The following is a 13,573-nucleotide window of genomic DNA, read 5'->3' as shown; positions in this document are numbered from 1 at the left end:
AAACACCCAAAAGGAACCTCTAGAGATGAAAAAGAAAGGAGGAAGCAACCCAGGATAAACATAGGCAATGGCTACAGTAGAGGAGGATTAGGTTCAGGTACATGAAATGAGGGGGAAATTAATAGTAGCTTAATTAAGGAAGATGTTTATTTCCCATGCAAAAGAAATCTGAAGATAGGACTTCAAATATGAAAGAGTACCTCCACGGTGCTACCAGGGATTCAGCCTCCTATCTCTTAGCTCCCTTGGTACATCCTTGGTAGCTTTAGCTGTCAAGGATAAATATGGTCCAAGATGGTAACTAGAGTTCCGGCTGTTTTCATCCACATTCTAGACAGCAGGGAAAAGGAAGATCAGAAGGACAAAAGGGACTCCTCCTATAGAGTCAGTTCGGTTTAATTGGTCTTTCTGGAAGTCCCATAGAACTCTTCCACTTTTATCCCACTATCTAGAATGTCTTCCTGTAGGAAGACCTAGCTGCAAGGGAAGCTTGGAATATACTGGTTGCATTGCTAAAATCAGAGTTGTGTTACTAAGGGAAAAGGAAAGAATGACTACTGGTTCAAGTCACCAGCAGTCTCTGCCTTACCAAGGAAGACTCAAGACTTGATTGTCTTGAGGGCTGCAATGAGAAAGACAGGTTACAGTGATTAGTTGAATTTCTACCTCACACATGCAGAGCACAAGCAATCCAGACAAAAAAAAATTTTAAATCTCTATCCATTTTCTATGGCTGTATATCAAACCACCCCGATTTTAGTGGCTTAAAATAACAATTTATTTTAGGATTTGGCTGGGTTCAGCTGGGTGATTCTTCTGCTGCTTTCTCCTGGAGTCAATTAAGCAGCTGCAGTCAACTGTTGTTCAGTTGGGTCTGGAGGGTCTAAGAAGTCTCATCCACATGCCTGGAGCCTTAGTGCTGGCATCAGTTCAGCCTCTTGCCACATGGTCTCTCATTGCTTGGAGGTCTAGCATAGGCATTCTTACCTTGTGGTGGGAGCATTCCAAGAGAAGAAGGTGGAAGCTGGAAGCTACAAGCTCCTCTAGAGGCACTGGCTCTAGAACTTGGATAGTATCACTTTTGCTAGATTCAATTAGCCAAAGCCAGCCATAAGGCCAGACCAAATGTAAGGAATGGGGGAAATATCCTCCATCTTTTGACAGGAGGAGCTGCAAAGTCACATTGTAAAGGAGGCATAGACCCTGGGAGGTCTGTTCCCGTAACACTCAACCATAGACTCTAAAGAAATCGTATAAACTGCCTGCAGATAACAAGAGCTCCTGGAATGAAGCCTTCCACATTCTGGAATTGGGGGATCTTATAATATAAAGACTTACCCCTCTCTTGTTCATCTTAAATTAAAGTCTGCTAATAAATAAGTCCAGGCCATCTAAATACAACTCTCAGTTGGGATAGAGACCATACAGAAAGAAACCAATATACACACTAGTAGAGGAAATCAATACCAACTAGTTGTTACTATTACCCATAGTCCATCCTCTACAACAGAGATCACTGTGTTATACAGTCCTATGTTTTTTTAAACTTTTTATTCTAGTAACATATACAATCTAAAGTTTCCCCTTTTAACCACATTCACATATATAATTCAGTGTCGTTAGTTACATTCACAATAATGTGCTACCATCATGACCATCCATTTCTAAACCTTTGCAATGAACCAGAATAGAAATTCTGTACAAATTAAGCATCAGCTCCCCATTCTCTAGCCCAAATCTACCCCCTAGTAACCTATATTCTAGATTCTAACTCTATGAGGTTGCTTATTAAAATTATTTCATATCAGTGACATCATACAATATATGTCCCTTTGTGTCGGCTTGTTTCACTCAGCGTAATGTCCTCAACATTCGTTCATGTTGTTGCATGCAGCAGAACTTCATTCTTTGTTACACTGAATAATTTTCCATCATACGTAAATACTGCATTTTGTTTATCCATTCATCCAATGATGGCCACTTGGGTTGCTTCCATCTTTCAGCAACTATGAATAATGCTGCTGTGAGCATCAATGTGCAAATATCTGCTCAAGTCCCTGCTTTTGTTACTTCTAGGCATATACTTAGTAGTGGGATTGCCAGGTCATATGGTAACAGTGTGCCAAACTGTCTTCCACAGTGAGTGCGCTATTTGACATTCTCGCCAGCAATGAAGGAGTGTTCCTATTTCTCCACATCCTCTCCAACATTTGTAATTTTCTGTGTTTTTTTTTTAACATGGTAGCCATTCTAGTGAATGTGAACTAATATCTCACATTTTTTAATTTTTTTATAAAAGCAGTTTTATTGAGATATAGTCACATACCATACAATTCATCCAATGTGTACAACTGATGACTTTTAGTATAATCATAGAGATGTACATTCACCATCACATTCAAAATTAGAACATTTTCATTACTCCAAAGAGAAAAATCCCACACCCTTTAGCAGGAAGCTCTCAATCCCTCTATCTTTCCCCATAACCACTAATCAAATTCCATCTCTATACATTTATTTATATTAACATTTTATATAAAAGAAGTCATACAATATGTGGTACTTTGTGTATGGTTTCCTTCACTTAGAATAATGTTTTTATTATTATTATTATTGTATTTTTTCAATTGGAGAAGTTGTAGGATTACAGAAAAGTCTTGTAAAAAATACAGCATTCTCATATACCCCCCTATTGTGAACACTTTGCATTAGTGTGGTTCCTTTGTAACAATTAATGAAAGAATATTAAAATATTATTGCTAACTATAGCCCATTGTTTGCATTAGGTGTTTTCCCCCATATACTACCCTATTACTAACATTTTTAATAGTATTGTACATTTGCTATAATTCATGAAACATCCTCATATTTGGACTATTAACCATAGTCCATGGTCCACAACAGGGTTCACTGTGTTATACAATCCCATGCTTTGTACAGTCCATCCAAAGTGTGCACTCAATGGCTCTCAGTTCAACCACAGAACTGTGCACTCAGCACCACAGTCAGGTTGAGAACTTTTCAGTACTCAACTATAGTCCATAACTGACATTAGTTGTGTTTCTCCCATAGATCACCATATTATTAACACCGGGCAATAGTGGCGGATGTTTGCTCGAGTTCGTGGAAGAACACTCTTGTATTTGCACTATTAACCACGTTGCTCGTCTACCACCCAGTTCACGATGTTATATGGTCCCAGGTTTACCCTCTAGCTTTCCTTCTACTTTCATTCACAATCCTAGACTTCCCCTTTCCGCCCACAATCACATCTATAGATCAGTGTTGTTAATTATACTCACAATAATGTGTTACCATCATCTCTATTCATTTCCAAATATTTATACTCAACCTTCTTAAAAATGCTATAGACGTAAAGCATCAGGTTCCCTTTTTCAACGCTTGTCTATCTCCTGGTAAACTATACTCTAGATTTTAAATCCATGAGTTTACTCATTGTTATTAGTTCTTATTAGTGAGACCATATCATATTTGTCCTTTTGTGTCTGGCTTATTTCACTCAACATATTGTCCTCAAGGTTCATCCATGTTGTCATATGCATCCTGATTTCATTTCTTCCTACAGCTGAATAGTATTCCACCATATGTATATACCACATTTTGTTTATCCACTCATCAGTTGTAGACAATTGGGTTGCTTCCATCTTTTGGCAATTGTGAATAATGCCACTATACTATCAGAGTGCAAATATCTGTTCAAGACCCTGCTTTCAATAGTTTTGGGCATATACATAGTAGCAGGAGTGCCCCATCAAATTGTGCTTCTTTATGCTGCTTCCTAAGGAAGTGCCAAACTGTCTTCCACAGTGGCTGTACCATTTTACATTTTGACTAGCAATGAATGAGTGTTCCTATTTCTCTACATCCTCTCCAACACTAGTAATTTTCTGTTTTTAAAATAGTAGCCCTTCTAGTAAGTGTGAAACGTTAGCTCATTGTGGTTTTGATTTACATTTCCCTAGTAGCTAGTGATGTTGAGCTGCTTTTCATGTGCTTTTTAGCCATTTGTATATCCTCTTTGGAGAAATGTCTATTCAAATCTTTTGCCCATATTTTAATTTGGATTGCTTGTCTTTTTGTTGTTGAGTTGTAGAATTTCTTTATATATTCTAGATATTAAACCCTTACCAGATATGTGCTGTTTAAATATTTTCTCCACTGAAGTAGGTTGTCTTTTCACTTTCATGACAAAGTTCTTTAAGATGCAAAAAGGTTTTGTTGTTGTTGTTGTTGTTGTTTTTAAGGAGGTCCCATTTATCCCTTTTCTTTTGTTGCTTTTGCTTTGGGTGTAAAGTCTAAGCAACCATTGCTAATACAAGATCCTGAAGATGCTTCCCTACATTTTCTTTCAGGAGTTTTATAGTCTTGGTTCTTACATTTAGGTCTTTGATCCACTTTGAGTTCATTTTTGCATATAGTATGAGACAGGGTCCTCACTCATTCTTTTGCATATGGATATCCAATTCTCCCAGCAACATTTTTTAAGGGACCATTCTTTCCCAGTTGAGTGGACTTAGCAGTCTTGTCAAAAATCAATTGGCCATGGGAAGTGGATGTGGCTCAAGTGGCTGGGCACCTGCTTACCACATGGGAGGCCTCAGGTTCGGTTCCTGGTGCCGCCTAAAGAAGATGAGCAAGACAAAGACCTGACATGACAGGCTGATGCAACAAGATGACACAGCAAAATGATACACCAAAGAGACACAGTGAGGAAACACAATGAGAGACACAACAATCAAGGAGTGGAGGTTGCTCAAGTGATTGGGTGTCTCCCTTCCCGTGGTATCTTAATGTTTTTAAAAATCTTTTATTATCTTTTTTTTAAAGATATGTAAATCACACAAAATGTTACATTAAAAAATAGAAGAGGTTCCCATATACCTCACTCCCAACCCACCCCCATTCCTCCCGCATCAACAACCTCTTTCATCAGTGTGGCACATTCATTGCATTTGATGAATACATCTTGGAGCACTGCTACACAGCATGGATTATAGTTTACATTGTAGTTTACACTCTCTCCCAGTACATTCAGTGGTATCTTTATCTGGCTTTGTTATTAGGTGATGTTGGCCTCATAGACTGGGTTAGGTCGTGTTCTCTCCGATTCAATTTTTGCAAGAGTTTGAGCAGGATTAATATTAATTCTTCTTGAAATAATTTGTAGAATTCACTTATGAAGTCATCTGGTTCTTGGCTTTTCTTCATTGGGAGTTTTTTGTTATTATTGTTGTTTTACAAATTAACTTTATTGATACATATCAATAAAGCATAAATCCTTCCAAAGTGTACAGTCAATGGTATTCAGTATAATCACATAGTTGGGCATTTATCACTTCAATCATGTTTAGAGCATTTTCATTACTCCATAATAATATTATTTAAAAAATAAAAACCAACCTAACAAACAAAACTCATCACCTCTTAGTTTCTTTGTGCTTCCCCTGCTGTACATAGCTGCTAATCTGTTTCTTTCTCTCTAATTTGTATTTTGTAAAAACAGTCTTATATATGCAATATTACTATCACCCATATTCTTATTTTACATCAAGTTTCACTATGTTATACGGCCCCATGTTACATTTCTTAGCTTTCCTTCTAGTAATATACAGGTCCTTAGACTTTCCCTTTCAACCACTGTCATACCCATATAATAGTTCTAGTCACAAACACCATTATGTGCTCTCACCATTTCCATTCATTTCCAAAGATTTACAAACAAATTTTTAACTAATTCTGCACAGATTAACCATCAGGTTTCCATTCTTTCCCTTCATTCTATTTTTTGGTGACCTATATTCTAACTATTAATTCCATGGGTCTATATAACATATTTAGTAGCACAATAATACAGTATTTTGTCCTTTTGTGTCTGGCTTGCTTCATTCAACATAATGTCCTCCAGGTTCATCCAGGTTGCCATATGCCTCACAACTTCATTTCATCTTACCACTGTATAATATTCCATCATGGGTACACACTACTGTTTATCCATTCGTTTTCTGATGGACACATGGATTGTTTCCAACTTTTGGCAATTGTGAATAATGCTGCTATGAACATCAATGTGCAGATGACTATTCTGAGACATCTGCTCTCAGTTTTTCTGGGTATATACCTAGTAATGGTATTGCCAAGTCACATGGCAATATATTCAACTTCCTTAGGAACTGCCAAACAACCCTCCACAGTGGCTATACCATTCTACATTCCCACCAACAATGAATAAGTGTTACTATCTCTCCATGTCCTCCCCAACATTTACAGTTTTCTGACGTTTTAATAGTGGCCAGTCTAATAGGTGTGAAACGATATCTTGTAGTTTTGATTTACATTTCCCTAATCACTAGTCATGTTGAACTTTTTTTATGTGTTTCTTTGCTATTTTTATTTCTTCTTTTGACAATTGTCTTTTCAAGTTTTTTGCCCATTTTTTAATCCAGTAGTTTGTACTGCCCCCCTGTTTTTAAAGATTTTTTTATTTTTTAAATTTATTGCCCCCCTCCCTGAGATGGTTCTCTCATCTGTCTGCTCAATCTTTTTTTTTTAAAGATTTATTTTTTTTTAATTTTCTCTCCCCTTCCCCCTCCCACCCCCAGTTGTCTGCTCTCTTTGTGCCTTTCTTCCCCATAATTTCTGTTATATTTGCTTATGCTCTCACATTGTCTTCTTAGTATCCTTTCTTTATGCATGTTTTTCCTTCCTCTCTGTGAATTGATTTAGGAGATTTGTTTGAATTTCTTTGATTAGTTGTTTCCAAAATCTGTTTCACCTCTGAATTTTGAATGTATTCCCTTGACTGAGCCATATCTTCCTATTTCTTAGCAAGGCTTGTAATTTTTGCTGATATGTAGGCATCTGATTATTTTGATAGTTAAGTCTGAAGGTCCATTTCTCCCTCTTGTCGAGGGTTTTATTGTTGATTGGCTTTGTGTTAAAGCTCTTCTTTGATATTTGGTCCAACTTCTTCTGGACCTTCAGAATAGCCTGATTTTAAGTGATCAGATTTTCTCAGCAATTCTTCATCTGATTCTTGCCCTGGGTGTACAGTACAGTTCTTAAGGTTGCACTTTTTGTGAAATTGTTTAACCTCCAGGAGAAAACTTTCTTTCCTCTGTTCCTTCTGTGGGAAACTTGCTCTTTTCTCTTTGTTTTTGTGCAGAATTTTCTCTCAGCTCCTATGATTTGCTTCAGTTCTCTCCCTCACTCAATGCCCCATTTTCCTTATACTTTTCAGTTCTGGGACCCTCCAGTTTTACAGCAGCTCACTTTAACCTCCTCCTACCTTTTTTTTTCTGTGAAGCTTTTCTGCCTTCACTTTCTTCCCTGTTAACTTATCCTGCCCAGGGAACCAGATGGGGTCAATCCAGAAAGGTGGGTCACTCCAGAAAAGTCCATTTTTCATTTAAGGAGACCTGCCACAGTAACTAGATTGAGTGAGTACACCACTTTACCACTGCTGCTCTGCCAGCTTCTCATCCCACACATACACACTGGGCACACTATTGTACGCAGCACTCCTCAGCAGCTCCTGTTCCACTCTGGGTCCCTGAGGACTTGGGACCCTGGATATACGTGGGGTTCTACCTCGCTGCTGCGGGTTCTCTTATAGTCTGTGTCCCCGGTAGGGAGGGACCTGGGCTGCTGCCTCTGGAGAACTCTCAAGCTTTGTGCAGGACCAAGTGAGGGGGAAGAGAAGAGGACCAGCTGGGTCTGGTAGGGAATTTTCTTACCTGATATTTCTCTCCTTCTTCAGTTCAGCATTTGTAGAGTCCTTCTCCAATCTCTACCATCCTCCAGAGCTCTAAGCAAGTGGAATTTGTCCTTATATTCGCTGCATTTCTGGGGGAGGTTTTCCAGGGGATGTCTTCTGTTGCCATGTTGATGACATCACTCCAGGAAACATAATTTTAAAGAAACTTTAATAGTGACTTCAGAGTGATCTGAGGTGCTATCACATTTGTAAAACAAGAACACAATGCTATTAAAACATACACACACACACAGAGTCAAAAGCACAAGAAAGAGCTTTGGAAGTATAATATAAGACATAAAAAAATTTGACAGAGTTGGAAATTTAAAAATAAAATAAAGGGGCTTTACCAGGAAATGCAACAAAATTAAAGAAATGGAAAAGAAGAGAGATAATGCATGTAGGGGACCACTCTGGGAGGTTCAACTTCCAAATAATAGTAGGTCAGTGAAAAGGGCGTGTGGAAGCCACGGGAAGGAAATTCCTAAAGAAATATGGAACAACATTTCCCACAAAGTTATAAGTCATTAGTTTGAAAGAGTCCTCAGAATGCCTGGCATAATATATATTTTTAAAGACCCAAACCTAGAGACATCAAAGTGAAACTTCAGAAAATCATGGATTAAAAGAAGATCCTAAAAGCTTCATAGGAGGGTAAGAAACAGCAGGTTACCCATAAAGAAACAAGAGTTATAATGGCATCAGGTTTGTCATCAGACATGAAAGGGCTTTGAAATTTTGCCACCCATGTGCCCCTTCTGCTGAAGGAAGATGTGGTGTATGAGAAACAATAGAGCTTTCTCTCATGGACGCTGCTGAGGAAGCAACGTTCAAGTCTTTTCTCTGGCTGGCGTCACGTCTAAGTCAGAGTCTCCTAAAGAGCCTGAACAGCTGCAGCAGCTCTTCTTCAGAGGATTAAGCCTTAAACAACCGAGGAGAGTCCGAGGAGCCATTTTGAGCACTTAGGAACATGCATGGATTGTGTGGTAATGAGAAATCCAGACTCCCAGGAGTCTAGAGGCTTTGGGTTTGTCATGTGGGCCACGGTGGAGGGAGTGGATACTGCCATGAATGCACGACCACACAAGGTGGATGGAAGAGCTGTGGAACCAGAGAGGGCTATCTCAAGAGGAGACTCCCAAAGACCAAGTGCCCACTTTACTGTGAAAAAGAGCTTTGTTGGTGATATTAAAGAAGACACTGAAGGGCATTACTAAGAGATGATCTTGAGCAGTATGGGAAAACTGAAGTCATTGAAATCACGACTGGCCAAGGCAGTGGTGAGAAGAGAGGCTTCGCTTTTGTAACCTGTGATGACCGTGACTCTGTGGGTAAGATTGTCATTCAGAAAGACTGTCCTGTGAGTGGCCACAACTGTGAAGTGAGGAAAGCCCTGTCTGAGCAAGAGGTGGCCAATGCTTCATCCAGGCAAAGAGGTCCAAGTGGCTCGGGGAACTTCGGAGGTGGGTTGTGGAGTTGGCTTTGGTGGGAATGACAACTTTGGTCGTGGAGAGACTTCAGTGGTTGAGGTGGCTTTGGGGGCAGCTGGGGTGGTGGTTGGTATGGTGGCAGCGGGGATGGGTCTAATGGCTTTGGTAATGATGGAAGCAATTTTGGAGGTGGCGGCGGCTACAATGAACTTGGAAATGACAACAATCAGTCTTCAAATTTTGAATCCATGAAGGGAGGAAACTTTGGAGGCAGAGGCCAACACTTAGCCAAACCCACAAAACCAAGGCAGCTAGGGCAGTTCCAGCAGCAGCAGCAGCTAAGGCAGTTACAGAAGGTTTTAATTACTGCAAGGAAACAAAGCTCAGCAAGAGAGGAGGGCCGGGGAAGTGACGGGGAGACTGCAAGTTACAACAGATTAGTGAACTCAGCCAAGCACAGTGATGGCAGGGCCCAGCTGCTCCGAAGACCAGTTTTAGACAATACTCATGTGTATGGGCAAAAACCCACAAGGACTGTATTTGTGACTAATTGTATAACAGGTTATTGCAGTTTCTGTTCTGGGCAAAGTGTGAAGCACCCCAACAAAGGGTTTTTTTTTGTGTGTGTGTGTGTGCGTTTTTTATCCCCCCCTTGTGGCTTTTTGCATGCTGTCTGCTCTCTGTGTCCATTCGCTGTACGTTCTTCTATGTCTGTATTTATTTATTTATTTCCCCTCCCCCCTTGCAGCTTGCTTGCTGTCTGCTCTCTGTGTCCATTCGCTGTACGTTCTTCTGTGTCTGTATTTATTTATTTATTTCCCCTCCCCCCTTGCAGCTTGCTTGCTGTCTGCTCTCTGTGTCCATTCGCTGTACGTTCTTCTGTGTCTGTATTTATTTATTTATTTCCCCTCCCCCCTTGCAGCTTGCTTGCTGTCTGCTCTCTGTGTCCATTCACTGTGCGCTCTTCTGTGTTCTCATTTGTCTCCCTTCTTTTTGTTGCATCGCCTTGCTGAGTCAGCTCTCTGCGGCGTCTGTGGGTGAGCCCGCCTTCACAAGGAGGCCCCAGGACACGAACCCAGGACCTCCCATATGGTAGACGGGAGCCCAACTGATTGAGCCACAGCCGCTTCCCCCAACAAAGGGTTTTCATGTAGATTTTTTTTTTTACTTCCATCCTGTTGATTGTTAAGTGTAATAATCTGATTGTAACACTGAAAAAAAGGTGTTTTTTGAAAAAAAGAAAAAGAGAAAAAGAGAGGGAAGGGAGGGAGGAAGGAGAAAGAAAGGAAGAAAGGAAAGAAAGAAAGAGTGAGAGAGCGAGAGAGAAAGAAGGAAAGAAAGAAAGAAGGAAAGAAGGAAAGAAAGAAAGAAAGAAAGAAAGAAAGAAAGAAAGAAAGAAAGAAAGAAAGAAAGAAAGAAAGAAAGAAAGAAAGAAAGAAAGAAAGAAGGAAAGAAGGAAAGAAAGAAGGAAAGAAAGAAGGAAAGAGAGGGAAGCATGTGTACTTCCGTGGTTGAGTGCCTGCTTCCTACCTACAAGGTCCCACATTCAATCCCAGTAACTCCTAAGAAAAAAGAAAAGAACTCCCCAAGGAGTTCTATGAAAATAAATCCGAGGACATGAGCTGTTTAGCAGCCTAGACACAACCAGTCCACATTAGATCAAAAGCTCAGTGAGCTCCCACAGGAACGTTTTCAAGAAGAAGCATGGATAAATTTCAAACAATAGAAAGAAAAAGAATCAAGCTCAAAGGTATTAGTCATGTAGTGAAGAAATCATGTTTCTTTACTCAATGGCCAAACACAGAACCTATTAGAAACACCAGGGAAAGAAATGAAGAAGAAATATGAGGCAAAGAAAAAATATGACCTAATTTTGAGGAATGAACATGTAAATTTGGCAGACTGATTGCATTAATGACCCAATTAGTGGCTGCCCTGTGTCCACGCCCTTTGGTGGTCTCCCCACAACCAACTGACGTTGGCCGTGGGACTTGCTTTGACCAATAATTCAGCAGCAAACTTGATGCAAGAGAGAAACATTGAAAACCACTTGCCTAGCCAGGGCCAGGATGAGCAGCTATGGCTTAATGGATCCAGAGCTTCTCTTTGGGATTGGAGAGAGTCGCACAACATTGTGAGAGTAATTGACACCGCTGCATTGTGCACGGGATAGCGGTTAAAAGGCGAACTTTCGAGTTGTATGTATGTTACCACAATAAAAAGGTCAAACCAAATGAAAAATGCTTGCAATATTTCTGCTTTCTGTCTTGGAGTCCTGCCACCTCCACGAGAGGACACACAGGCCAACCCATTGGAAGGATATGAGAAACACATGGAAGAGAGCTGACTCGTCCAAGTCACAGCAATCCTAGACCAGCCAGCCCGCAGCTGAACCCGCGGCCAAACATAGACATGGGCGCGAGTCCACCTAAGACAGCCAGGCCCAGTGAGGTCAGCAGAACCGCTCGGCTGACCTCTAGACTCCTGAGCAATAACAAATCAGAGTTGTTTTAACGTGTTCATTTTGGGGGTGGTTTGTTGTGCAGCAATAGCTAACTGAAACAGAAATGAAAGAGGATTCACTTGCCCTAGATTCTAAGGACATTTTCCGTCAAGTGATAAAATGATACCACATTGACCCTGCTGTCAAGGAAGTCTGTTTCTCTGATCCCACATGACTCTGCCAGGAGCAAAATTTGCATCATCGTAATAACGTAAGCTCTGTTTTTTTTGTATTTCAGCATTATGCTCTCTATATTGCTACATAACAAGCTACCCAAAACTTGGTGGCTTTCAACGACTCTTTTATTTTATTTTTTACAATTACACGGGTCAGGAATTGGAAGAGGGCAGAGCTCCATCGGCTCCACTCCGTGTGTTTTATGTGCTGGGGCATGATGCCCACCAAGCCTGACGCCTCGCCTGGATGCAGGGGGAAGGTTGGGGCCTGATGGGAACTGTTAATTGGGTCGTCTGTGTGGGCTTCCAGCTCATTCCTCCATCTGGGATCCTGGGTCCTTCACCACACAGTTTCAGAGCCTGGCCTCTCCATGTGGTCTCTCCAGCAGCGCAACCGGTCTTCTTGCATGGTCGCTCAGGGCTTGTAGCCGTTTGCTATTGTTTATGAATTCCAAAACTAGATATTGGATTATGACTGTAAACTGGTCTGTTCCTCTGGGTGTATGAGATTGTATGAAATTCAGAGGTTTCACTTTTACTTGATTAAATAATGATTAAGGCTTTGATTGGGCAACGTCAGTAGACTTTGCCCACCAAGGGGGCAGGGACTCACGGAGAAAACCACATGGCAGAGGAGTTAGAGTTTTGAGGCTGCAGCTCCAGGAAGTAAACACACAGGAGAAGAGCACAGGGGAATAGAGACGGCTCCACAGACACGGCAGAGGCCCCGGGAAGAGAGAGCCTGACAGTTTACAGCTGACCTTGTGGAGAGACCAGAGCAGCTGAGCCCAGAGAGAAATAAACCCCAGAAGAGAGAAGAGGCTTATCCCAGCCTACAGCTAATACTGGAAGAAGCTGGGACCACGGATCCTGAAGAGAAAGAAGAAGCCTGGACCCTGGCAGACGTCGGCAGCCATCTTGCGCCAACATGTGGCAACAGACTCTGGTGAGGGAAGTAACTTACGCTTTATGGCCTGGTGACTGTAAGCTCCTACCCCAAATAAATACCCTTTATAAAAGCCAGCAGAGTTCTGGTACTTTGCCTCAGTGCCCCTTCAGCTAACTAATACAGGACTCTCCAGAGTTAAGGCCGCATTTACGTGTTCATTCCTCAAAATTAGGTCATGTTTTTTCTTTGCCTCATATTTCTTCTTCATTTTTTTCCCCTGGTGTTTCTAATAGGTTCTTTGTTTGGCCACTGAGTGAAGAAACATGCTTTCTTCACTACATGACTAATACCTTTGAGCTTGATACTTTTTCTTTCTATTGTTTGAAATTTATTCACACTTCTTTTATTTATTTCTCTCCCTCCCCCCACCCCAGTCGTCCGCTCTCTGTGTCCATTCGCTGTGTGTTCTTCTGTGTGCGCTTCTATCCTTATCAGCAAACCATCACTTTCCCCGAATTTGTTAGCTAAAGTGAGTCACAGGCCCCGTCCAGATTCCAGGGAAGGGAACACACAGGCCCAAACAGCTGGAGAGACGGTCCTGCCCGTGGGGTCAGGCCACCACCATGTCAGATGGACACGAATTCAAATCCTGGCTCCTCTGCTCACTAACTGAATCGTTTTGTTCTCCTTCTTTAGCCTCTCTACCCGTATTTTCCTACGATAAAATAATGAGGATGAAATTCCTCCTAGGCAGGACTCCTCTGAGCATTGAATAAGGAAAACATGTTATTATGTTTGGCA

General features: G+C 41.1%; 1 pseudogene; it reads left to right on the top strand.

The window, feature by feature from the left end:
• The window catches only part of LOC101432951 (heterogeneous nuclear ribonucleoprotein A1-like), a 38,938-nt pseudogene extending 29,140 nt beyond the window's left edge, over nucleotides 1-9,798 (top strand).
• The last annotated feature ends 3,775 nt before the right edge of the window (nucleotides 9,799-13,573 follow it).

The sequence above is a fragment of the Dasypus novemcinctus genome, chromosome 31 (genome assembly GCF_030445035.2).
Source record: "Dasypus novemcinctus isolate mDasNov1 chromosome 31, mDasNov1.1.hap2, whole genome shotgun sequence".
In the NCBI taxonomy this organism is placed as follows: Eukaryota; Metazoa; Chordata; class Mammalia; order Cingulata; family Dasypodidae; genus Dasypus; species Dasypus novemcinctus.
This window is presented reverse-complemented; position numbering and strand designations above follow the sequence as displayed.